Source organism: Pyrgilauda ruficollis, unplaced genomic scaffold, assembly GCF_017590135.1.
Source record: "Pyrgilauda ruficollis isolate IOZ18807 unplaced genomic scaffold, ASM1759013v1 scaffold3, whole genome shotgun sequence".
Taxonomy (NCBI): domain Eukaryota; kingdom Metazoa; phylum Chordata; class Aves; order Passeriformes; family Passeridae; genus Pyrgilauda; species Pyrgilauda ruficollis.
Genome location: NW_024524377.1, coordinates 15,974,448 through 16,000,470, shown reverse-complemented (window position 1 = coordinate 16,000,470; position 26,023 = coordinate 15,974,448). Strand labels below are relative to the sequence as shown.

Below are 26,023 nucleotides of genomic sequence, written 5' to 3'. Positions count from 1 at the left end.
TGAGGTGTTTACGTTGTTCTTCTCAATGTATCTGCCTTAAGCAAGGCAACCTCAAATAGTGGAATGACACTGATGCCATTAACTGAATGTTGTATTTAAAAGCTGTTTACTCAAACTTAGTCAAGTCTGAAGTCATAGCTGGGTGCATATGGAATAGTTACTGGTAATGTTCCCTGTTGGAGTGTGTTGCTGTGGGAATGAGATCAAGAAAACATTAGGGGGTGGAATGCGGATACTAGGGAGAAAAAATGTGTAGGAGGGTAATACACAAATAGAGATTAGCAGAGTTATTTCCAAGCTTTGTCCAAGTGTATTGGTATCCTGTGAAAAAGAAAAGTGAGAGCTAGATAGTGAGATATCAAAAGCATTTGAGGGGAAAAAGTGCTTGAGACTGGAAGGTGGGTTTTGGTGTTACCTTATGGTTCTTTTCTTTCTGTAGTTACTGGATTTTTTTTTTTTTCATCTACTTTAAATGGGATCACAGTGTTTTCCTAAACCTGAAGATCCCTATTTGTTTTGAGTAAGCCCATGTATGTTGGATGGAAGAAGAAAAGAGTCCATTGTAGGGGACCAAGACCTTAGATTCCAGAGGAAACTGAAAGTTTCCTCTTTACAGGACTTCTGTCATCTGACAGTCAAAATAATTGAGTAGGAATATTTTAAAGTCACAAACAAGTTGTTTCTCCTGTAATCTGGCAACACATAAATAGGTCTCCCTTCATAAAGTGTAGTACCATTTCTGACTATCTCAGCTGTAACTTGGAAAAAAATTTCTGAGCATGCTGGATTTTCTAGCCTGACTGCTGTTCTGGGCTGCCACTGTTGTAGTTTTGTGCGTGCTGGGGAACAGCAGATGCCAGGTTATCCAGCCAGCCGTTTGAGCTGTAACAAGGTTAGCATGCTCAACTAAATATTTATTCTTTTTTTTCCTAGAAATTAACAAGTCAGTGTAATGAGTTGCTGTGTTAATGTAGTGGATACAAGGAATGCCAGGTGTTCTCCTTTATAGCTGCTTGCAAGTTAAACCGGATCTGATTGTGCACTTTCTTCTCGTCTCACCTGGCTCTCCCTTGCCCAGAAGCTGCCCTGCTACTCTAACTTGAGTTCACAGAGCTGTCTGCAGTTTGAGGAGGTTGCTCTTCACTGCGAGTATCACTGTGTACAGCTCTAAAAGAGCTGACGTCAGGGCATTAGAGGATGACAAGAAGTTGAGATGTTGGCTCCTAGGTTCCTGTAGAGTTCTGTGGCTGTGCCCAGCATTAGCACAATGAAGAGGAAACTGACTGTGCAGCTTGCAACAATGGAGGGCTCAAGGGGGAAAACCACCCTGCTGTTCTGGGCTGTAGCAACCAATTAAAAACTTGATGCTTCACCTGAATTCTCTCCTGAGGTAAGATACCACAATTAAAAATGCAGCTCTTTATGAAGTGAATTTAAACACTTAGTAACTGGAGTTCCAGTAGATGTGTTCTGACTTAAAATCTTCATGAGATAGACTGATTGATATAACTGCATTTTTTTAATGTCTTAAGAAATTTTTTTTTTTATGCTGAAATGGAATACCATGGGAATTCTTGCAGAATTCAGAGTTTCTGGATTTGTTTTTGTTTGCTAGGAGGTTATCCAGTTCAGAAGGGGCATGTACATTTGTTTAGTTTTTGTAAATTATCAGAGTGCCATAGGTGGTTAAAGGATGAGTCCCTAATCTGTCTATGAAATATCTCCCTTGGGAACTTGTATTAATGTCAGATCTGCTGCATGTGTATGGTTGTGAGATTACTATTTTCAGTTAAAGAAAATAGAGCATGTGAATATTTTTAGCTGGGTTTAAGCATTCTTCTGTGAGAAGGCATTGGTTTTGCTGCAAGCTTTAGCTCTACTGAGGTTCTCATTGAAGAAATAGTACAGTTTGGAAGCTTTCTTAGCTGTGTTTTAAAAATACTTTCTGCCTGCTTATTTGATTTTCATTTGTCTTCTAGAAATAGAGTTTGGTTTGGAATCTTATTTATTATTTATTATTGTTATTTATGATATTGTTGATTTTATATTATTATTTAATAATAGACAAACAAACCTCTCCTTCCCAAACAATGCAAACTGTTGCTCTGTTTTAAACAAATGTTGTGAGCTTGAATTTTCCTCCAACAGAAAGAGACAAAAGACCTCCAACAAGGAAAACACCATCCTATCTCAAAAGAAGAGCATTAGAAATATGTTTATTTTTCTTTAAAATCAAATCAATTTTCAATCTAATATTCCTGAGTTATTGATGCATTGATTTAACAATGTTCTTTTTTGTTTTTATGGGCCTTGGTTTTCTGTTGATAATTAGTTTTCCCTTTTGATATTTTATCTTACTTTAATTTCAGGCCTTCAGATGGGTTTTCTTCCAAAGACTGAAGCTTTTCTGTACACAAGGTTTGACTTTTAAATGTTGTGCAGTGGGAAGAGCATAAGCATTTTCAGCTCTGTCCATAATACAGACTTACACTTGACAAAGTTGTCTGGAGGAGCTGCTTCTTCTATTTTTTATTTATTTTTATTTTTTTCCCACAAAACGAGTTACATTTTTTTGTTTCATTCAGTTTGACTGTTCGCTTGTTTTGTTTGGGTTTTTTGTCCATATCTCCCCCCCCCCCCCCCCCCATTGTTTGATGTGCTGGGATCTTTGCTGAATTGAGTTAAATAAGACTGTTCAAGGAAATGGGACCATCAGTAGAGTAGTGTTACTTTTGCCCAGAATCTTTTTATATGTAGGTATCAGAGTAATTTGAAGGGTATTAGGAAAGAATACGGTGTGCCAGGTTTGGTTTGTGTTTTTTTGTCTTTTGCCGTTTGTTTAAGTATCATTGTATTGCTCTTGACTTTCACGAAACCTAGCTCAGTCCTTCTGTATTGTCAAACTAGACTGACAAAATAACTGGGCACAATATTGCAGGTACAGGATAATCTACTGAGCTGGCCATTGTTTAACTGTTATTGTGACAGCAGTGTTGAAAGCTCTTTTTATGTGGGAGGAATAATGCTTTGTCTCTGATCTAAAAAAAAAGAGGAGCCAAAATATTTATTAGTAACCAAGTTGAAAAAACGTTTACAACTTGTCTGCTGGGTGTAACTCTTTTTAAGGCAAAGATGAAGTACTTTCTTTCCTAGTAGCTATGGACTTCAACATTCTGTCCTCATTAAAAAAATAATGTTTTGCAGAATTCAAAATGTAACCATTCTGGTTTTGAGACCATGGAAATTATTAGCATGGATGGATGGGTTTTTTACTTTAGTTAGTAAGACAAACAAGATATGTGTTAGTTGATGACAATAGTGTAGTAGGTGGAATTTCTGATAATTTTAAGGCATTTGTGTAAAATCAGAAATTCAGCCCATGCCAGCAATTCAGGCTTTGATTTTAAAAATTTTAAATTAAAAGAAAAAAACACATTAAAATTTGGGATATTTAATTCCTCATAAATCAGGTATCATTTTATGTTGAAAGTCGTTCCCACTTTCCCAACTTTCATTTCTGAGGAGTTATTGCTTTTTCCATCTACCCTCTGAAGTCTCCAGACCTAAGCTTTTCTGTATCCTCTGCTGTTCTCTGATTCATGGTCTCTTACTTCCCCTTGCCTGCAATTTTGATTCTCTCTTTCCACCCACATTACAAATCAGCCTCACTAATTCCATCCTTGGCACCCTTCTTGAGCTATATTTACCTCATTCACCTTTAAAAGTACTCACTGCTTGGAGGAAGTTCCTTTTTGCTCAATCATAAATAAGTTTTAAAGTCTACAGCTACTACTAGAGAAAGATGTACTTAGTTTCTGCCTGAAGGGGTAAGAACCCAGCAAGTTGAGTGGATTTTTTTAGCATTCTGGCTTTGTGCATTCTTTTACATCCTACTGTAGAAAAAGCCTTGCCTTGCAGCTTGGTCTTTCTGTATGTTTTTTTTTGTTTGATTAGTTTTTTTCCCCCTCTATCCTATTCTGCCTGTGTCTAATTCCTTTTCCCCAACTTCACTCTGAAACTATAAATTCTTCTTTCTAGAAATATGCTTTCGTGTTTAAAAATTATGTATTCTGTTTTACCTAGCTCCATGCATCTTATTCCCTTGTACTTATATAGGCATTGAGGATATTTTTCACTACATTGTTGAAGGAGAGGAGGGTTTCCCAGGCCCTTTTATGTGGCATTTTAAAGTGGGTCATTGACTGTCTTTGCAGTTGCTGATCTCATCTGCTCACTTATCTATGGTTGAGTAATGCCCTGGACATTGCAGGACTTGAAGCTGAGGTCTCAAGGCTGGCAGTGGTAGCTACAGACATGAAGTCGAATTTTTTTTTTTTTTCTTTATTCAAGCAAGTCAGAGGTTACCTATGACTTTGTTGGGCCAGTAGCAGTAATTTTATTCATGTGTTACCTGCTGTCTTTTCTCAGAATTAGATATATATATATATATATATATATATAATATGATATCTACATGATATATTATCAGGAATTTGTTGCAGAAATGAACTGATGGAACTGGGTCAGATGTGTCTTTACTCCTTCAGCTTCTTTGTGCTTCTCTCTTGCTTTCTGATGGTTGGTTGGGTTTTTTTTTTTTTGGAGTAGGGAGATGGCTCCGGTTTTCTGCCAAGTGATATGTGCAGGGATCAGAGAATTTTTGAATCTAGATAATTTTTGTGATTTGTTTTGATCTTCTTTTGCAGTGCAGGGCACAAAATGCGCCCTGTCCTGTCCTAGGTATTGTTGAGGTATTCTCAGTACGCCTGGCAATGCTTGTTCACTTTTGTAGAAAAGCAAGGTGAAAATGTAGAAGACAGGGAAAACCAAAGCATTTTATAAGCACTTCCTCAGAGCTGGTTGTCGATAGTGAGGGGTGTAAGAGAGAGTCTGAAGAGGCTTATTTTGGAAAAGTAATAAGGATCTGACATCACTGTCTGAACTGTTGGAATCTGTCTGATTTCTAAGCATCTTTCTTTGACTGGTCTTATATTTCTGCTGCCCAAACATTCTTATAAACTTTCCAGTCTTTCTCCCAAAATACACTGCTGTAATGCATCTTTATCCATAAATCTTAAGTTAATAAAAAAGGAGAGAAATGCAATGAATTGTAAATGTTGAATGAAGCCTTAAAAGTATAAAATGATTTATTTTAGAAAAAAAATAGGGATGTGATATTATGATAGTTTTACAAATATTCAATTTAAAGTATTTGTTCTTTTTTTTTTTGTTTTTTTTTCCTTCTCTCTGGTGGTTTAAGACACTGCTTATGGGCTCCTGTTGTTAGTTTTTCTTTCTGTCCAAAAGTTTCCTGGATTTTGTAGTTATAATATGTAAAGCCTGCCAGCTAACAGGTTTACAGGAATATTTTTTTTTTAAAGACTGCTTGCCAGTACTTAATCCAGAATAAGATTTTATGTTAGAATTGAGACTGTTTGGAAGTAATGACACATAACATTAATGCTGAGATTTCATCCTATACTGTGCTACTCCCATAGATGGAGTATTTGAAGTGACTTGGTAGCCTGACTAAGTGCTCTTGTGGAAGTATGGCTGCAGTGTTGGTCAGCACTCTGCCCCTCTGCACAAGAGGCAGCTGTCCTGCGTTCTGTCTCCACCAGAGAACAGCAGCTTCACATTTCCTGAATGAAATCTGTGTACTCTCTGACAGGCTGATGCTGCCTCTTCCTGCTCATGGTGGACATGGACAGTAGGAAATGACGTGTCCAGTGAGTTGTTTATTTTGTAGAAATGTTTGTCAGGGCCACTTGGAAGAGCTTTAACAATGTAATGTAGGAACACTCTTGCAAAATTCTACCCTAGATCATTGAGAAGAGTGCAGTTAATTTGCCAACAACATAGCCTCAGGAGGGAAAAATGGTTAAGTATTCAAAGAGTCCTTCTGGACTCTTGGAAAACACAAGCTCCAAGTTGAGAAGTACTTTATAATGTTTTAACTTTCATTTTAAAATAATTTTAATAGCTTAATGATATCTGGAAAACTCTATCTACACTTACTGGCCTTTCCCACATCCTGTCACATCATATTTTGCATCTCTGTCATACACTGACTGTTTTCTTGAGTCAGTTTGTGGTATCATGTGAATAAATGCTCAACATGGTCGAAAGATCTCCCATCTGTCTGTAAAAGACCATGTGATCCTTTATCAAAGACAAAAGGGCATGGCTAAATGCAGCATAGTATTGGTTGGAATTGTAAACAGTCATTTACCTCAACTTAAAAAGCTTTTGGCTTCTGATGATGAAATGAGATCCATCAGAAAATGTGAGTCACATTCTCAAACTGACGTAGCTGTACCACTATTGTGTACCATTGTGCTTACCAGTGACTTTGATTAAGAAATATTTTCACTTAACTATTGAAGTGACAGAAGAAAGAAGTGGCTTGGTCACTTGGTCTGTGAGAAAGGCTGATTCATTCAAAGATCTGACACTGGATGTGGAAATTATTTCTTCCTCTTCCCCCCATTTTTTTTTGTTTCTTTGTTTGGATTTTGAATAATTGACAGAAGTTGCATACCTCGCTCCCTCCCTTATGGACTCTCCAGGTAGAAGGAAGTTCGTGTGTCTTGTTCTCAGCTGAGTAGTTTGCTGCTGCTGTTGAGCTGGTAGATTCAGTTTGTTGCAACTTCATGTTCTCTTCTTCAGTCAGAAGAAGCCTGTGATAAGTTGCTGGTAATCAAATCATGGAAGTTTGGGGTAGTTCCTTCTCCTGTTTTTAGTGTTAGACAAGGCTTTTGTTTCTTTGTCTGTAGCTTGTGATGTTTTTTTGTAGGATATTGTAGCTTGTGATGTTTTTGAAGTGTCAGCTTTGAATTTCTGCATCCAAAGAGCCTTTCTGCTTTAAGCTAGCAGCATTGTGCTAGTGACTTTATATCCATGTAATCAACATTTCTAAAATTCTGATCATTGTCATTTTATGTGTGTCAAAAGAACGGTGGGATGGCCATTAACCACAATTTCAGTCTCTTCTCTGATATGAAGCCAGAGTTCTTTTCATGAATTTCCTCTTTTGGGAGGCATTCAAAACTCAACCCATAGTTACTGGGAGAGAGAAAGTGTACTTGGGGGAGGTCTATGGGCTTTAGGTTATTGGCACTTAGTTTTACTCAGCAGGGTGAGGGTGAACTTCAGAAAAGTTCACAGATTTGCAGCTGAGTTTTAGTCTCCCTTATTTATGTCTTGTTCTGCTTCTATGATCTGCATAGATAGCTGCTCATGAACTTTTTTTCAAATTGACTGCTCTGGTTTTCCACATGTTAATTTCAGTTTTATGACAACAAGTGAAGCACTGATATGCTGCAGTTAATTGTGGGGAAATAATGACAAATTTTGGAGATTTTAGCAAATGAACTGTCTGCAGCTTGTCCTGACCTATCTCATACCACTAAGGACAGGAGTAGGCACTCTGGTCAAAGTGATATTCTGATCTGCATTCTTGCCACTTTGGCTTCTTCTGCTGCACAGTGTTGGTAGTAATTTTGCCTGTCATTTGCCCCTACCACAGGCTGTTTTCTGGCCAGACCAATCCAAGGTTCTCTATGGCTCTTGAATCAGGGCCATTAACTTTTAAATAAGAAGATTGCCTTATATTGGTACTAGTAATTGCCTCTTTGTTTTCACTGAGATTGTGCTGATACGCAGCTTGCCACTTGCTTGAGGATAAATGGGTAAAAAATGTGGATGTCTTATAGATATAGCTAGCAGAAGTTTCCTCATTTTATAAGCTTTTAGTGATTTAATGTATTCAATAACCAACAATTTCTTCTAAAACTTTTGAACAAATAAAGTGGTAGAGTTAAACACTCTTGGTCTTTCTATTTCTAGAGTGTGACAACATGTGAATGGCATGTTCATCAGTTACTGCATGGTTACGGAGTATGAGCATGTAAATAATTCAAAATGCTATTTGGCTGGCTACTGTCATGGGTAAGAATGTGGAAAATACTGCATTTCTGACAGGATTCCGACTGTTGTGATAACACAGGATACAGAATTATTAAATAATCCATGCTATGTTGGATCAAATGTTTTAGACATACATTCTTTTAGGCATTTTACAGAGATTTTCTGCTGTATTCAGGAATAACTTCTAAATCCAGGATGAACTTGCAGAGATGGTTTCAGATATCAGGAATTTGTGTGTTTTACAGGCTTTAGGAGATCTGGCAGCTTAGGTATGTTTGTCCTTTCTTTTGAAATCCATGAGGTAAGAAAACCCTTTTTGTCTGAAATTTCTTGGGTGCATTTTTTGCATGACTTTTTGGGTGGGAGAAGTGTGTTACTGTATTTAGTTAACATTTATAAACTTAAGTCACATTGTATTGAAGTTTGCAGTAAAGCTCTATTTGCTCTATAGGTCAGGTGCATACCATGTAAGAATTTTCATAAGGAAAGAACCAGGAAGATAAAATGCTGCTAAGTTGAAGGGTGCTGTTTCTTATAATGACAAGGCACTCAGTTATGGGGACTCTGATAAATAAAGCCTGTAGACAAAGTGCCCAGCTGTACTTTAAGATGAAAACAGGATGTTGGTTGTATTGCTGCAGGACTGCTGTATAAATTAAAGGATATGCTGTTATTGCTGTTTAAGGAAGCTGTACTCCCTTTGAGTGGTTCTGTATATAAAAGAATGGTAATTGCTGTGCTTATCAAGGACTGGCAGTTCTCCTTTCCCAATTGTGACCTGGTGAATCCACCTCAAGCTCATGACTTAAAGCCTTGCCAGTTATTTTAATCCCTTATTCAATAGGACAAACAGAATGGGGTTATTTTTACCTCTTTATGATTGTTTAGAACAAGTAGAAAACCCCTTCACTATATTTAAGTCAAAGGTGATTTTACTGAGGAGGATGTGAAATATTTCCCCAGTGCCTGTTAAACCCTGTTGGTTCAAGCTGTGTCCAGTTAATCGTGGCATCTGGAAATGGCCAGGTGGCTTTTTCCCTGTGCCAGTGTCCTTGCTGGGCTTTGTTTTGCATTCACTTGTAGCCTCTTTAAATTTTTGTTTGATAGCCTAAGCCATTTTTGATTTGTTCTCATACTCTCTTTTAAAGGACTTCTTTGCTCTGTTTGTACTGTTCTACTGCTTCTTAATGCCAGCTAGAATGGTGTTGCCTTTGTTTTTAAAATTATTAGTTTTTATGCTTCTAAGCACTATATGCACGTATACTTTCCCTCCTCCTTTCCTTCAGGAAGAAGGTATGCCAAAATACTTTTCTGCTTTTGATTTCTACCAGTTAATTTTTGTCTTCAGGGAAATAATAGAATTATTTGGCTTGGAAGCAACCTTTGAAGATCATCTATTCCAACCTGTGGTAGATCTGTAGTGCACTGTAGAATGGCCCAGATTGTTATTTAGGAAATATAAGTAAGTTTTTCTTAGGCATAAACAGTTTACACTAATTAGTAGAGTGTTGTCATCCTCTTAGCATTTGTACTCAAGTGCAGAGTTAGCCTCCCTGCAGTGAGAATCCTGAGCATGAATCAGATGGGAAACCATGCTGCTGATGGAAGCAGAGGAACACAGAAAGAAAGGGAAAAGGCAGCAATGGTGAGTCACGTGTGCAGTACTCTAAGGGAGAGTAGATATAATTCAGTCCTGAAAGAATATTGACACAGCAGAAACTTAATATTGTTTTAATATCAATTGTGCTTTGTACTGAAATATAAATTCATCTTTCAGATGCATAGTTTTCATAAAATTTGATACTCATAATGACTATTCCATTATGTACCATCACTTATCTACATTTCACTGAAGTTCTGTGGGGGAATGATATTGCAGGAACTCGGTAGGCAGCTGTGTTCAGGCTCTCGATATCTATCAGTATCTCCTTTTCGTAATTCCTGATTCCTTATGGTACCCACTTTTCAGGTTTTTTTAAAAAATTAATAATGTTGATAAAATAACTTTATATGTAAAACTAGAATTTGACTGTATTCTAATAACAAGTAGTGATGTGTTTTTGAAGAAGTAAGGCCTCTAATCTACTTCTTTCTGCTTTTTCACAGGGGAGGCAGAAGTCTCAAAGTCTTAAATATGTCTAATTTCTTTACTAAGCAGTTGTAGAAATTAATAAGATGTGAAGTCTTTTTTTTGAAACACAAGGAGTTTCTGTAGTACTGATCAAGTTATGTTGGGTGTACTTGGGAGGATACGATATTACATGCTGAGATAAAAAACTTCTGTGAAGGGGAGCCTTTTCTGGGGCCAGAAACTAATTTTTGAAAACATATTTGTCAGTTATCAGGTGTGCTAGTGTCTGTAGCAGTGGTTTATTAAATAAGGATAATGTTTTAGGCTTGAACAGTGGTTTTGGGAAATGCACATGGTATCTAAAGAGTCATGCTCTCTGGTCATTAAAGATAAACTTGAAGTTCTACCTGTTCATAGAAATATGTGATTCTTTAACAGGCCAGAAGCATTGTTATCAGGAGACATGCTGTGGAATTACCCTGGTGTGACCTTGTAACTGATGGATTTGAAAAGCATTAAGCATTATTTGAACTGGTTCAGTAGTCTGAAGGCCTCTTAATTGTACTGCCAGTATTCTTTTTCTTAAAACATGTAATGAAGGGGGATGTATTCTGGACTGCTTGTCTCAGTTACACACTCACACAGGCAGCTCTCACACTGCACTTGTATTATACCTTAAAATAATTGTGATTTATTTGCTTGTTTGGTTTATTTTAACTTTGAGCAAGTGCTACGACTTTTCATCCGCAAATCAAATAGCCGTTGCTTTTGATTAGTAACTTAAACCTTGGCAAGTGCGTAAATTCCTCAGCAGGGCACTGGTTTTGAAGAGCTGCTTATGTTCCAGGGGAAAACTTTTGAACAGATTGTTTCAGAACATGTGATTTTAATTTTTTAAATTTTTTTCCTGCTTCTGTACTACATTATCTGCACTGATTTACTCCTTTCCTCCAGGAAACACATTTGCATTAAAGATCCGGTCTTCTGTTTATTTAGTTCCTGCTGCCTATTGCTTCCATGGGATCCTCTTTGACCTTACAATTAACAGAAAAATAACTGCTGTCCTGGGAATTAAATCAAAAACAAATTAAGTACAAGGAGCTGATAAATTCTGATTGGTTCTTTCACTGATCAAACTTCTCTTTTGACATGCTAAGATAGTAGTAAAAATAAAGAAAAAGATTTAAAAAACCATAAGGAGAATGTTTTTCATAGAACCTCTGATACTTCACTTAAGGCTTTAAACTACAGGAATCAGGGATATCACAGGTTCCTATTGTTAAACATTGGCTTTGTCATCAGAAAATGTCAGTATTTTCTGGAAGATACTCTAACCTGGCCTGAATCAATTCTTACTGATCTGAGCTGTTTTCACTAACTGATTGTAAATAGAATAGTTGCATTGCACTGTAAAATTTCATAGTCCCAGCTGATACACCCTGAGTTCTCTTTTAATTTGTTCAGCGGATGTAAGGACTCCTGCTGCAGTTACTGCAATACTGGAATAATAGTAAGTATAATAGATCATTCATGCTTTTAAGCTTAATGATATACAGAAAATTCAGTGAAATAACAGTGAGGGTTCTCCTTTGTTGGTTTATTTAAATTGTATTATGTTATTATAATTCTGTTGGAAATAAGCAAGACTGATGAGAGATAAAGCTGTCATATCAAAGAATTGAAAGGCTTGACCCCAATGTTTTGTGCTTAATGTCACTTTAAATGTCTAGGCTTCCTAATTTAGTCTGATTTGAACATAACAGTGTCATGTTTGGAGACACAGGATGCCAAGAAAGGAAGCAGATGATTTACATCCCTTGAGCTTCCCTAAGTGGGAGTTTCAGATTTGAATTTAGCAGTAAAAGAATGAGATTTTAAATGATAAAAAGAGGTGGGGTACCAAGGCCTGCAACTGAATGCCTTGGCAACTAAGCTGGTATATACTTTTGCCAAAATGGAAGGGAAGATTGCACTTCATCTTTTTATTATTTAAAAAAAGGTTAAAATAATATGAAAAGGAGTGGACAACCTGAAAAGGCAGTTTCATCTCTCCAGTGGAGAAGATAAGAACCTGGCAGTTTTAAGTTTATGATTGGACTTCATGATTTTAAGGGTCTTTTCCAAGCTAAATTATTGTATTTTTCTGTAATTTCCTTCACCCAGTCACTTGGCTTCATCACTTAACATCAATAGTGATAAAGTTATGCAGTCATATAATTGTAGAAGGATAGAGAGAAATGACAACTTGGCCTAGCTGTAGATTTTTTTCTTGCAATTTTCTCCAAAGTTTTTGTCATTGTTACTATTCTTTGCTTTTGACAGTCACAGCCATCTTTGACACCAGAAAGCTAATGGCATAGAATATTTTTAAAGGCTGTTGGGTCATATTTGCAGTCTGAAAAAATGTTTCACACAGCCTGCAATGTTACCATGGCAAAGGTATCCCCCATTCAACCCTGTTTCACATCGGCAAATATGCAGAAAATGGAATGTTGAGAATATAAATGGTGGTGAGCTTGGGAAACCATGCAACCTTAGGCACAGAAATAGTGCACCAGTTTGAAGTGTTTGAAGAACATCCATTTTTTAGCCAGGTTAGGGGTTTTTTTTGTTTAGCAAAGAGATTCAGCCAGGCTGCTGGTGAGTATTTAGAAGGTGTGGTGTGGTGATTTGCATCATGATTAGCAGTGGGACCCAGTGAGGTTGTGTAGCCAATGGCTGGTCCTTAGATCGAGAACATGGTGAGAGGTGGGTGGACCAGCCTGAGAATCACTCTGTTTCCTCTGTCTTTACCTACTGTCACTCCTAATCTGACAGGTGAATTCTGCTATCTCTTAGCAACACGCCGTGCCATGTTTGAGGCTCTTTACATAAATTAAGTGACAAAGTTTTATCCTATTTTTCTGCTCCCTGTCAATGTGTCTGATTCAATACTAGACCAGCTTTGTCCAAAAAATGTCATTTGTGGCTGTCCCAGAACTTTGAACACAGAGCCACTTATGTATTATGGTAGGGGCAGTAACATGATTGCATCAATTTTCCATCCACCATCACTCCTCATGTTCTACTGAAATTGTTAAAGAAGTGGTCATGACTCTGGGGTAGAAACTGGGACAGGGACAGGATTGTCAAAGTGTGATGGGGCTTCTGCATCATAGGTTTTGGACTCCTCCTAGGAGGATTATCATGATAAGGGTCAGCTGTCTTTAAGTTTTTAATTTGGCAGAATCATAAGATGGTTTCACTGAACATTACAAAACGGGCTCTGCATGTGTGGTTAGCTTATGCTGTAAAGCATGCCATACAGACAGATATTTTTGTGTCTTCTGGATTTTTTTTTAAATCATGTAGTACTTGGTTGTTCATTTAAAAGAAAATATTTGTGTTCTAAAAACAAATGACCCGCACACAGCTGTGTAGCCAAGTGACCCAGAGAAAATGAGTTCCCATGATCTATGTGAATGTGCAAGTGATGGGGACCAGAACTTGTTCTTTGTCCAGTAGTTCAGTTGTGCTTGGCCTCAAGGGAGCATGAAGCCATGCTCCTCATCCTGTTAACTTTCCATGGGAATGTAAGAATGTGCCTTGCAATGTTGGCTAGGAATAGTTGTGTGTAGGGTTTTCTTTGACTTTTTAAAATTTCTTCTATCTAAATTCTTGTGGGTTGTGCAGAAATTTGGACTAAATATTGATTTAGGAAGAGTATTAAATTGTGTGGTACTGCAGTTTTTAAGAACTGGAAATAAATGTTTTGCATTGCAGTGACAAGAGCTATAAACCAATTTATTTTCTGTCATTTATGTTCTTGAACAAATACTTCTGTTCAAGGATAGTTGAAAAATGAAGGGAAGTATTTAGTCATCTGCATAAATAAATAACTTTGAAGTTCTGAGGTACTCAAGATGTGAAAAGATCAAGATGGATTATATTTGTTTAGGTTTTTTTGTTCCACATTGGGTGAGACAGGACTAGGATTGGTAGAATCCTTTCTTTGGTATTTGATTTTATGAGTCAAAATTTGGCTCTTTGTTTGTTGGGTTTTTTTCCCTTGGTGGGCCTGTGTCTTATCTAGATCTGAAAATTCTATAATGGCATATCACAGTGCTGTTCCAGTTGCTAATGTCCAAATAGGAAATCTTAGTGCATTGGCTAGTTTCTGCTGTCCAGAAACATTATTCCAAAGCTGTGAAAAATATGTACAAATTAACTATGAGCACTAATATGCCTTAAATAAGGAAATTAAAAAGCAGAAGAAAACATGATTCAAAACAAAGACACGCTGGTTACTTCCATGTGTCTTCTAAGACAGAGCTTCCTCCAAGTTCATACTTTTAAGGATATGGCCTTGATGAACAATGTACCTACTTCCCAAATTTGTCCACTTTCATTTAGCTGTCTGTTAATAATGGCATATGTGTCAATAGAGGGGCACAGAGTAGTTTATTGGAAGCATATTAGATTTCATCCAGTCTGTCTATTTTTTGCTTAAACAGTTACTTTATTTCGAATTGATGAAGTTCTCTTCCATTGGTTGCATTCAGCACACAACCTTGCAGTGTTATTTGTAGACAGTATCATAGTTGATATTGAGCTGATGAACTGGGAAGTTATTGTATGAAGTGTTGGAAGTACATTTACTCAGTGTCTACACACCCACAATTCAGTAGAAGCTCTTGCTCTCCCATTCCAAGCAGAGGAAATAATAACAGACAAATCTTGATAGTAGTAAGAATTATGCTTTGAGTGTTGGGGTTGGCTGGTGGTTTGTTTTGTTTTGGTTTGGTTTTTTGGTGTTTTTTTAATTTGTTTTGGGTTTTGGTTTTTTTTTTTTTTTTTTTTGGAGAGGGAGGTGTCTTAATTACTTTTGTATTAAATACATGATGTTTAAGCAATATTGACACCAGGCACTGATATTTTGATACCAAAATAAATTTCTTTTTTCCAGGTCACTAACTTTTTATTTTAGTCTTCGTCAGGCAGAAACCCTTTATTAGCATGCAGGGTGCTTTAGTATGAGTCTACAAAGTAGGCAAATATGTGCTCAAATAAAATTTATATAGCTTTGGCAATCAGTACTATTACATAATGATCTGCCTTATCTAATGTTAAAGTCACAGCTATGTTGGCATATTTCTTTGCCCATATATTTATGTTATGCTGTCTAATAGCAAAATAATCTCCATATACAAATAACTTTAAAAATACAGGGAGCAATCTCCTAGCAGAAAGAATGTCTTGGCAGTTGGAATAATTGCCAGTCCACTCTTGAACTTCTCTCTCTAAGGAGAAAAAATTAAAACTTTCTATTTTTTGAGAATTCTTGTCCTTTGGAATAAGAAAATTCATAGCAGATGAATTGGTGTTCTGATTTATATTATGGTGCAACTGAACAAAAATACAGCTTTGTTTATTTTCATTTGTTACTGATTGTACTTTCCAACTGAAAACTTAAATTGATCTAGGACTTCAGCAACTAAAATGGTTGTGCATAGTCATATAGTGTCTGTTAGTTCAGAATATACTGAAATATCAAATTTATACCTTGAAGGGACTTTTTGTTTTAGAAAGTAGAAAGTAACTTGTGATCCTGGATGACCTCCAACTCTCCTTTGAAAATTGGTTAGTTTGCTAAATGAACAGGAATAGCACTTATTACAAATGTTTCTGCTTTAACTCAAATAACAGGGATTTGAAATTTGGGAGAGAAGAAGCCAACAAAGCAGATTAAATAGACTTCTAAGTTTAGCTTTGAAATAGTACTGTACTAAGTCATCTAGTTTGGATGAAGTATGATTCTTTTACGCATGAGAAGGAAAGTGTTTTAAAAGCATATGATAATACTGATTGCTGTGTTAAGACGTTTTCATATACTTTTTTTAAAGTTAATACTGTCCTTCCTTTCAGAGAGAGATCTGTTTAAGATTTTGCCATCTCAACCTTCATAAAAAGTCATGGTATGAAAAAAATTCTTTAGCTTTTGTATGAAAATGCACATGCTTTGGAAAGATTTTTTTCTTGAATTGTTTCAGAATGACTTGACAAACCCAAAATAGGTATAAATTCCTAGCCTGTCTTTTCAATAGCATTCTTGTGTTAATACTCTTAAATACCATTTTATTAATTTATAAAATACCCTGACATTTCTGAAGTAGGTGCTTTTTTATGATGTGATTTATATTCTAGGGATATTTGTTGCTGTAAAATATGTTTGGAGAACAACTACAGAACCACTCCTGTTTTATACAGATGGGATTAGATATGCTCTGATTTGTCTGGAAAAGAATAAACAGCCAAGGAATTTAAAAATACAGTCTACTTGCAGTGCCACCCTGTGGCTTTCTTTCTTATGGCTTCTGTTAAAGCAACCAGTTTCTGTTGCCTCATCCCCAGCGGGAAAGTTACTTATGAACTTCTAAAATGTCTGTGCTCCTAGCTGCAGACCTAGTCTAACCAGGATAGTTCAGCACTTTTTTTTTTTTTTTTTGCCTACCTTTAACATTATTTGTCCTTGCTGAAACCTGCTTAGATTAAGAACCAGAAAGAGAATTTCTGAGCAATACCAGTTCATTCACCTCCTGGATCAAATCACTAAGCAATGCCTGGTTTGGTCATTGAAAAGAAAAGATCACACAGGAGCTGGAAAGCAAATGTGTCATTTCACAGCAGTAACTTGAAGGACTATGATAACTGGTCTCATTCAGTTCCAGCAATGTTACTTATGCAAATATTTTATTTCCAGGTAGTCAGTTTTCTAGGCAGATGGTTTAACTTTAAAATTAGATTGTCTAGGTAGACACAACACTGCTTATGGCAGTAGCTGATTTTATTTTGTATTCAAGACGTCTACATTTTTGTTGACTCAAATTGAAGGATGTCAGAGAGACTTTGTTTTTTAAAGCAGCGTTATGCTTTGAAGTAGTAGTGCTTTGCCTCGCACCATTTTACAGAGTTGCTCAGATCTTGGTGGGATAAGTACTTGAATGTTTAAGACTGGTTTTATATATATATAGGAAGTAATATAATGTGGAAGACATTTCACAAGCAAGCACATAGAAAGTAACTTTTCAGCAGTGCACCTGCTTGGCATATCTTGGCGAGGGAAAGCTTTTCTTCTTCACAGCCAGCTTAGTTTTAGTAACATCTCTGAATGAAAGGCAGGGTTTTACCCGTCTGTATTTTCTTACTATTACTCTGGCAGGGGACAGCAGAACAGCCCTTCTGCCCAGGTGGGAACTGTACATCCCTGCTCAGTGGGGCCTCAGCAGCATTCCCTGGGCTTATGGCCACTGCCCACCGCCTCTCCCCCACACCCCAAAGGCTGTCCTGCCGCTCCCTAGCGCTTGGATATGTATTTGGGTCAGTGCTCTCAGTGTTATGAGAGGTTTTATTGTAGTACTTTGACCACACTTTCAGTATTTTCTTGCTGCAGAAGTGTTTATTTTAAAGAAAGACACATCCCACGTGTGCTCTGCGGTTGGGCCCATGGCGCTGCCTGGGTTTCGCTGCCTGCCCCAGAGCCGCTCACGCCGTGCGGAGGCAGGGCGAGTGACTAAGGGACAAATCAAGTCTGGGCTAGCAAAGCCTCAGCAGGCATTACTGAGACACCTCTGGGCTTCAGCGTCGTCCTCACTTTGTATTTTCCAGTAATAGAAATGAAAAATGTGACAGCGTGGTAAGTATCAAGCAATATACTTAATGTGTCTAGGCTTTTCTGATAAGCAGGTGTTACATTTACATTTGTCTCCTAATTACAAGGGTTATACTTGGTCTTTTTTGGGAAGTGGATTCTTTTTTTTCCAAATTAACATATTTTGTGTGTAAATTGTAAGTAGAGCTGTATGTACATGGTATCTGAGTTTTTGCAGAATCTCAAAACCAGCACTGGAAGTATGTGATGCTACAGTCCTTACTTGCAGTTGTACTGTTTGTTGGAAAGCTTTGTTGGAAAATCTTAAATAGTGAGGGATAAAAATGCAGTTCCATTCTTCCAGTGTTGTCAGGATGATTCCGTTCTTTGTCAAGCAGGCGTGTGCTTTTTTTATTTATTATTTTTATTATAAATGCAGTGTGTATCTAAGCAAAATGACAAACAAGAAGTTTACAAAGAAACAGTTAAAAACTCTACTTAATTTTTGTCAAACAGTTTTGAGTGCTATAATACTTGCAGTTAAATGCAAATTTTGGTAAGTCTAGATTCCCACATAGGAACAACCTAAGGTAGAAGTGGGTGTGAGTAACAGGGACAGAGAAGTTTCTGATTACTTGTCTTTATTTAGGAAGCTTGTTTGGTCTTTCTACTGCACATCAGGCTTCTGAGGTAGTGGTAGTGTGTAAACTTTAGTGTCTGTGATTTAAGTTAGTTATTGCAGAAATCCTTTAGGCTGCTCTAAATTGTAATAGAAGGAACAAGTTAATTGTACTTTAGATTTTGGGTTTTGTTTTTAAAATGACTCAGGTATAAGTCATGGAAAATTCTGATTACTCCTTAAAACAGAAGACAGACTATGGAAATGTGCACATAAATGTATGTTCTTTTGTATCACAGGTCCTGACTTGAGTCCTTCCTGTATTAGAATTTTGCCTGGCACAATGTTTCCTTCAATACCATAGATCACAAAAGAACTGTAACTATATCTTAACAAAATGTATTTCAAAACTTGTATACTTCTATCAAAATCTCATTAGTCTTCAGCATTTTAAATAAAAGCCTGTTAGTGTTTCTAGTGGCTTTTCACTAGGAAAGAAAATTGCTGCTTGCTGTTGAGAAAGTGAAATTGATGACTGGGCTGTAAGCCCTGCCATATCCTTTTGATAGGTACTTTTGTTTATGTCTTTCTTTAAAATAAAATTGAGAAAACAGTCACAAGAGCTCACCTCTGAAACTTTCTGTCTCTAGGAACCTTTCTGAAAAGATAAGTTTTGGATTGTACACACAGCCAACAAGGGGGAAGGAAAACAGCAAAAAACCGAAGGAAAAAAGTTTGATACATTCTGTTCCTTGAGTTCTGGGATATGCTCTCTCTAACTTGGACTGTTTGATGTTTTATAGGAGAAAAAATACTGCCAGAAATAGTCACTCACTGTAGCTGTTTGCCTTTCTGTTGGAGGCTTGCAATGTTTACAGGGATACAGTAAAACACTGAGTCATAAAAACTTGGTATATTGTATTCCTAAGTTTAAAACTAGATAATGCAGATAAAGCAGACCGAATGTTCTGTGACTGTAACCATAATAATGTAATGCTTTTCTAGCAGCACATTAAGACAAGACTCCTAGAAACACTGGTGAATTTACTATGGTATAAAAGGCCTATTACTGCTACTGAGTAAATAGGATTCCTTTCTCTCTCTCTCTCTCTTTTTTTTTTTTTTTTAAATATTTGGTAGAATTTCAGTGTTTGTAGTCCAAACAAATAGAAGTGTTTGAATATTTGTATCATCTCCTCTTTTAGTCTTTTCTGGGTAAGTAGAAAATCAAGGGCATGGTCCAGTTATGCAAAGAGATTAAGAACTTGGAATTTACTAGTATACAAAATTTTGTTGAGCATCTCTGTGCCATTACACAGAGCATACTGCACAGGCAGTATAGCCCTGTGTGATGGACTGAATGCCCCATGCAATGAGGGAAGGTTATGGAGCAGATTATCTGGAGTGATATCATGTGGCATGTGCAGGACAACCAGGGGACCTGTCCCAGTCAGCATGGTTTTGGTAAAGGTGGGTTCTGCTTGACCAACTTATTGTACTGCTATGACAAGGTCTAGTGGATGTTGCTTGCCTGGGCCTTAGTAAAGCTTCTGATGCCTTTTCATTTTTTTTTTTTTTTTTTTTTTTGTTACAAACAACATTTTAATCATACTGACCTGTTACATTTGACCTTCTTTTGAGTTATTTTAAACTGTTTTGTAATGGTGCCATATAATCTCTGCTTTATCTAGAATAAAGTCTGTATTTTGGAAGGCATAGTTCCTTATCTTTTATTTTTTTGGCTTTGTTGATTTGAGCTTTCTTCTGCAGAATGATAGAGAGAATCCCCAACCATGATTAGCTGCCCCTTCCAGAAGCTGGTGTGATACACTCCCAGTCTGTGATACTGATTCCAAACATAGATGCTTATCTGAATTAAGAAGGTTATGTGTGTGTGTGTGTTAAGTAAGAAAGAACACTCTGTTGTTCTTCCTCATTCCTGTTTTGTGGGTAGCAGGGAACCCGAGGTGTGTTCCTTCCCACGTGCCATCTTTATAGCCATGGACTTTTGCTCCCCAGACAACATCTTACCCCTCTGAAATGAAGACCCTCTTTTAAGTGAGTTTCAGTTTCTGTAAAACAAAACTCTTATATGAGTTGTTTGATATCTATTAAAAAGGGGAGGACTTTCTATACAGATTTTAGTATTTATCGTTGTAGTACAATTTACTGTATAGTTTTCCCATTGTCTTGTGTTTAACTTTGAAGAAGTACCTGAAACTTGCATGGCAAAGTTTGTAACTGTAATATAATAATCAATTTTTAAATTTTTTTCTTTTTGCCATCTGATAAGTACAGAAACTCAAAATATTAAGAGAACTGTTGCACCAGATGCACTCTTCTGAAGAATGAAGTGAGAGAATGCTGGGTGAAGGAAACACAAGGTGTCCTTGCTTCACAAACTGCTGTTTAGGATTGAAACATTGCAATTATTTTTAACATTTTCTTTTGGAAGGAGGTGAGCGAGTGTTACTGAACTTGACCAGAGTTACAGGTTTATAAAAACCATGTTATACTGTGTGTAAATATTCAGAACAAGAAACTTGTTTAACTTCTTAATAAAGCTACGTCTAATTTTCTCACTACCATAGAAAGATCTGTCACAGTACAGACTGTTCTGTCAAGGAATGGATATGATTATAGAAACTTCTATGTGAAACTGGATCTGAAAGTTTCTGAATTAAAACATGGTATTTTTCCAGAAGAAAATAATTGCTGGAGCTTTATTTTATCTGTTATATATTTTATTGGCTTTCTAGGCCTCTGGTAGTGGTTTAAGTAAGCACTGTAACTCTGAAGCTGTAGTTCTCAGATCTCTAAAACACTGTGGGTTTTTTCACTTGGTTTCTGGGTGTACTTGACTGTTGAAGCCAGTAGTGACATTTAGTTTTCCAGAAAGTCTTTGCAGTACATGGCTCCTACTTCTCCTCATTAAGGAAGATAATAGTGCTTCAATTCTCCTTAATATCAAAATAGGTTTTGAAGAAATTGGAGGGCTGCAAAATCTTACAGACTAGTAATAATGATAATGATAATAATGATGATCATGATGATGATGTGTTTCTTAGAGAATCCAAATTCTCTTGCCCTGCTATTCTTTGTCATAAATGAGTTTGCTGAGCTTAAAATATATTTTTAGCATTACAACTTTTAAATATTTGGATACTGTCTCTTTTTAACTATGTAACTTCACTTACAAGTCAGGTTTTCCACATTATGTTGCTTTCATGATGGTTTGGCAGTGGCTATCCTCTTTTGAAGCTCTAGCACTTCAAAGAGCTGCATGGTTGTTTCCATTTGTGCTTGGTAACAAGAGTGTGACAATGTCTTAATTTAGTTTTTTGGTGATGGCAGTTAAAAAGGAAACAAAATCAGCAACAGCACTCAATAATATTTTGGGACTTAGTTGTGCCAAGGCACCGTGTTCCTTGTTCTGTGTGTGGGTGTGGGTTACTGGGAGGTGTGGCTGCACCGCCCGGCCAAGGCACGGCTGGGCCAGGGCATGGCTTTGGCTGCAGCCTTTGCCTTGCGTTGTACAGTACAGAGCACAGCAGTGAGGGCACAGAGGTACCAGTTAGTAACCAGTATGGGTTACTGACATCCAGAGGGACTTCACTGCTGAATTCCACATCTTTCACTGCTATTTTAACCATACTGCTGAATAACACAACTGACAGCTGGCAGTAGCTTAACTTGTGGAAGTAACGCGAGTGCAAGATTTGTGGTTGTTCTGTTTTATTTTTCCTCTTTCTAGATCAGAGATGTAGGGATATCGCAGTATGCTGTTAACCGTATGTCATATTTCAAGCTTTGCTAGATGATTATAAACTGGGATTAAAAAAAAAATTATTAAAGCATTAATCAATGATCTTGTGATAACATTGTAGCAATAGATCCATAGTTGTCGATCCTAGCTTTTCTGTAGAGGATGTTTGGTGTAATATGTATTGACAGAATTCTTATGTTGGTATCTTCAAAATAAAAACAAGTTGAAACTTCCCAGAGGCAGCTGAATTAACCCTGTTCATGGCTTTCCTGCCCACGTGCTCTGCTAAATAAAATAATACAGTTTTTTCACGAAACGAGGGAGAGCTATAAAGGTGGCTTTACTGTGATATTAAATCTATCTTGAGAGCTTTCCCAGAAATATGAATATAGTAATTATATGATTAAAAAATAAGGAAACTTTTTGGGTTGTGCACTTCCTCAGGCTATTAACCTAACCACTAATTAAGCAACAGGAAATTCCAGACCTGAAAGTTTCATTATTGCTATACTGAACTGTGAAAATATAAGTGTGTTAATGAGGATTTCATTATAGCCATCTGTAACTTGTTTTTAAATTGTATTAAGGCAGGAAAAACATAATATACCATCTGTTACCTAGCTATATCAAATTGACATGAAAAATGTTGGAAAAAAAATCCCCCAGTTTACAACCCTGGTTGTCTCTTATTTCTTATCTTTTATTCCACCATTAATCCCATGTCAGTACTACCTAGCAACATGTAGTAACGTGTCATTTACTCCTTAAATGATGTATTTGATTCACTGAGACATTTCTGTAACGTGTGTACCTGGGGGGAGGAGATGCTGACTTCCCAAAATGATAATTTCTGGGTGATTAATGACCTCTTAATTTTAATGTCATGTTCTCTCAAGTATGTCTGAATCACCAAAACTCAGAAGTTGAGGATTGTCTTGCAATTTGCAGTTGTTTTTGGTTTTAAGTGAACAAAACTTCTGGATAACATCTCTTAGTACGCTCTTATTCTCTGACCTAGTGAGCATGAATTGAGGCATTTTGCTTATTAGAGGCTGGGGAGTTTGCAACTTTTACCTTGTGTTCCTCTGTACAGCTTAATTGTCACAATTGTCATCAAGTCTCTTGATTTCTGATTCTCCTTGACCTTAACAGTGAGGGAAGTTGTCATGTATTACCCTGCACTTACCAAGAAATATTATGGATTCTTGATTGTCAGAAGTTTGTAGGTGTAATGCAAGTGGAGCCGTAGGTGAGATGAAGGTGGTGGTTCCATGGAAAAAGTTACAGAACTTGCTCTTGGAGGGGTGGGACAGACAGTTGGCACAGAAGAGAATACTGAAACAATTTTGGAATAATGAGGCAGATCCTTTGCAGCTGTGATGAAATAATGACTCAGTAAGGTCAAAAAATGTGCTAGTGTTTGCATATTGCCTTTTGTGTTAGTTGGATCTACAATGTTAAAATGAGGATAAAAGGTTGTAATAGAGGTAGGGAAGTGAAGAGGTCAGGCACCAATTTATCAGTCTTGCTGTCAACAGGCAGCCCAAAATACAGGCTTGTCCTTTGATCCACAGGTGTTTTCTGAGTAGGTACTGTCTTTTTTGTTCTGGATTTGCACAGCATCTAGGACAGCTTTGTTGAGGCCTCTTACTTTATTTGGGGCAAACTAAATTTAGTGGCTGAATTTAACAATAAAAATCTGTTTCTCTGCGGACTCATGCAACAAGCACAGTTAGAATGAAATGAGGAACTCTTTGATGTAGCAGTGTATATACAATGTAAATGTCTTAAGGCTGTGTAAAGAGAAAACAATCTAAGGGCTGTGTTGACCAAATATATGAGGAAAAGCCCACTGGCACAGTCGTGCTTGTCATTTAAAAAGCTTCTCCTGGTCTATACCCCAAAGCTTTTTAGGAAACTAAACAAACATGGCATAAGACAGTAAACCTTGCGTGGCTATATAATTTGCCCCAATAAGAACAGTGAGATGGGAAATGTTCTGTTGTGAAGGTGAGGCCATGCCACCTTGGAGTTCCATAGGAATTTGTGCTGGAACTCCTAGTTCAATATATTAATAGTGTAAGAAAGCAGCTGAATAGCAAGGTGACATTTTGATGACAGTAAAAGGTTATTATTCTTTGTGATAAGAGGAGATATGAGTGAGGACTTGAAGAAAAGATTTCAAAACTAAATGGATAATAAAATGAGATTAAATTCACTTTAGATAGATTACTACAAATCAGTTTGCCATGCACATTAGCAAAGAAACAGAGAACAAAAGGGAAACCAGGATTTCGCCAGTGTATAAATCTCTGGTGACAATACAGTGCATGGTTCTGGTCTCTGCCATATCCACAGGGATGTAGTAAACAGAAGGTTCAGAGAGAATCAAGAGAGATGGTCAAAGGTGAGATGTGGCTTAAGGGACATGAGTGCTGAGACCATGTCATTGTGTTCTTACATTTACTTTTTGTCCTTGTGCCAGTTTGTCATGTTCTAACTGTTCCAAGTAAGTGAAAGGAGAACATGCAGCAGAACTGTCTAATGGTGATGCATGAAATCCTTAAACCAAATGTTAACTAATGGTAAAATAATTAAGTCCCACTTATTGTTGAGTGATGATACAATCTAAAATCAACTTTCCTCGCTGATGTATGACTTGCATAAGAAAAAGAAGTTCTTGGTCGGTTTCCAAGCCATTTGGAAGCCTCTTGTCTATGCTCTCTTTTCCAATTCTTTTTGATTTAACAAAACTATTTGCCTTTCCCTGGAGACTTTACTGTGTTGGTCCATCACAGATGAGATGTCAGCTCAGTAGGTACAACGCAACTGAAGAAACAGAGTATTTAATAAAGCAAGAATTTAATCTGGAAGAATGCCATTTTTACCCTGGTAATCTGTGTTTCCTGCTATTCCTGCTGCTTTCAGACTTCAGTTTCTCATGGATATTATTTTAAAAAAATAATCATTATCATTTCAGGGTTAGATGAAATATCAGATAGTTTTAAAAAACGGTCTTTTGTTTATAACAATAGAGACAATAGGGTCAAAGAGTTCCCAGCTTCACAGATATGTCCCTATTAGGGATTTTTAAAACCAGATGATTCTGGGAAGCTTTTGCATAAACAGATTATTGGTACACATCCATTGAGTTGTAACAGTGCATTGGACTTCTGGAGTTGTGGTTTGGTTGGTTTTTTTTTGTCCCCATTGCAAAGGTACTAAATGCTCTGGGTAATCACAGACAGATGAATCTGAAAGCATTAAAGATCTAAGAATGAATACTGGGAAGGTTTTGGTTTATTTTCCTCACTAGTACATACAAGTCTTAACATTTTGGTCTTGGAAACAATTCTATGGATTAAAAAGCATGAAAGATCTGTATTTAAATGTGACCGGTACAGGGACCTCTCTGGAAAGTGTTTTGTATTTAGCCCTACACTGTCATTCTATTTAGCAAAATAGAATTCTTTTGCTTCTTTTAAATGTACACATGAGAAATTATAAAATAAATTGCAGTTATGGTGCATACATTCATTGCTGATACTATTCAGTTGATGTTTGTTTAGGAACTATTTTTACACAGCAATGTCAGGATTTGTAATTTAAGAAGATGCTTTATGGAAACATGAGAAGCACTTTAAAATTCTAAACCGAATTCTAACAAAACTTTTAAATTCCATTCCTTTATATGGTGGTTTTCTTTTTTTCCTAATACCCTGTGTAAGTTCTCCTCCTTCCTCATCTTTTAATATTCTTGCAATTTACCTTCTACAAGTATTCTGGCAACTTAAAAGACAAAAATGAAACCCCAAAAAGCAAGTAATTATGCTGGGTGATACTGGGGAAACAGTAAAAGTAACCTCTGTCAGATGAAGGGAAAATGGCCAGGTATGTACTTGTAGAAATGGGAAACCTTTCTGTCCTTTCAGGTTATCTGAGATGTTGGGCACTTACTTGTGGTCAGTGGTATTAAATTCTGTTGGTCACTCCCTGAATGAAAGCCCTATG

The 26,023-nt window shown here is 36.9% G+C and overlaps 1 protein-coding gene across 3 annotated transcripts in view; it reads left to right on the top strand.

The window, feature by feature from the left end:
- COBLL1 (cordon-bleu WH2 repeat protein like 1) overlaps window positions 1-26,023 on the top strand; it is a 77,962-nt gene that overhangs the window by 4,523 nt on the left and 47,416 nt on the right. The window contains exon 1 of one of the 3 annotated variants that reach the window (XM_041473279.1): window positions 9,515-9,574. The exons of the other annotated variants lie outside the window; for them this stretch is intronic. The gene's annotated coding sequence lies outside the window, so the exon portion shown is untranslated. Of the gene's footprint in view, window positions 1-9,514; window positions 9,575-26,023 lie in introns of those variants that run through there. 3 annotated transcript variants of the gene reach the window in all.